This window comes from Barbatula barbatula (assembly GCF_947034865.1).
Source record: "Barbatula barbatula genome assembly, chromosome: 4".
NCBI lineage: Eukaryota > Metazoa > Chordata > Actinopteri > Cypriniformes > Nemacheilidae > Barbatula > Barbatula barbatula.
The window spans coordinates 26,664,899-26,666,330 of NC_136768.1; the positions used below are offsets into that span (position 1 = coordinate 26,664,899).

The 1,432-nt window shown below is 41.1% G+C and overlaps 1 long non-coding RNA gene across 1 annotated transcript; it reads right to left on the reverse strand.

Moving 5' to 3' along the window:
- Positions 1 to 537: 537 nt before the first annotated feature.
- LOC306893209 lies at positions 538 to 1,224 on the reverse strand. Its single transcript, XR_013786551.1, has 3 exons — positions 1,156 to 1,224; positions 730 to 898; positions 538 to 650 (listed from the first exon to the last, which is right to left on the reverse strand). It is a non-coding gene; the product is annotated as an uncharacterized lncRNA (long non-coding RNA).
- Positions 1,225 to 1,432: the final 208 nt, after the last annotated feature.

The following is a 1,432-nucleotide window of genomic DNA, read 5'->3' on the forward strand; positions in this document are numbered from 1 at the left end:
TCAGAGCTCATGTTCGAGAAGGCTGTGAATTGTGCAAATACAGGTGTACAAATACATCTAAAGCAAATTTACACTTTCTTTTTTTTGTTAGCTATAGTTCTGATTCTGATAATGATAGTGGCCAAAATGATGTGAAATTGCAGGTTTTGGTCGAGCCCCCTAAGAAGCCAGGGAAAACCCTGCTTTTACAAGATATGCAGACAAGAAACTATTACCTGGTGATAATCCATCCAGGGGTAATGTCAGCTTCCCCTCCTGTCTTGCCAGGCACAGGATCTTCTCAGCATAAATGGGTAGCCAAGTTTCAAACAATTTTGATGCAGCATCCCCATGCAGGACAAGAAAGTCCTGTGCAATCTATAAAATGAAAAACACATTTTAAAACCAATTCAATGTGGCACAATAATAAAAGGTTATAAATAATGCATCCTCATATGCAAGATCAGATTTCCTTATACCTACCATGCCTTTGGTCATTAGGTGAGGGAACTCCTCGAGGATCTGATCAATGGTCCAATTGTTGTCCCTAATGCACTTGGCCCTGTAGACTGCCGTGTTCTCCATGTAGGTCTCTATCTGGCTGAGGGGCTGAGAATTGTTTCTCAACCATTCTCTAAACTGTGACGCACGTTCATCTGATATGGTACATTCTGTAAAAAAGAACAAGTAGTCAGTCACTGAAATATGGATGTTTTGCTTGATCAAATAATTTTTCAGTTTAATAATTACCTGGTATGAGAGCCCTTGCAAGAGCTCCATTATCTGGCGCTTGTGATGGTGTCTGTGCCATGCTCCGCGACTTGCTGGTTGATCTCAGCCGCTTTCTGACGTTCAGCAGCCTTTCCTCCAGGAATCCAGTGGCTGGCCGGTGGCTCCGTCCTGGGGTGTACCATATTTCCTGCCAAGAAATCAAAATCTTTAATGAATAGAGATGAGGCATGTTTGACTTTGACAGTGTGGGCTACGGTTAGAACAGGGTTTGTCTGTACGTCTGTCTGTCCTCAGTAGATCAATTATTGTTCCTGCTGCTTAGTGCATAACAGTGGGCATCAAACAGCACAGAAGCGTTTCTAGGAGGAGTGAGCTGTATTGTGTAGGGCTTGAGTAGCAATGCAGACTTGATATGCTGTGGATGGGAAAACAAATATTTCTTACCTTTAAATTTGTCGACAAGGTCTGTCAGCTGCCACTCTGTCAAAATGTTAATGACAAAGCTGTCCATTGATCTGAAACAAACACAAAAAGAGCTTAAGCAAAAATACAATTGCTATTGTATTAACTATTCAGATGTCACTATGCAAAAGCAATGCAGACTAGCAGCAAAATGTAACCCAATGTGAAGATAACAGCCATTTTATTTAGCATCACAAAATATAGAGAAAACAATCCTCCCTTTCTCCTTATACAATTCATATGACAAATTGCATGCATG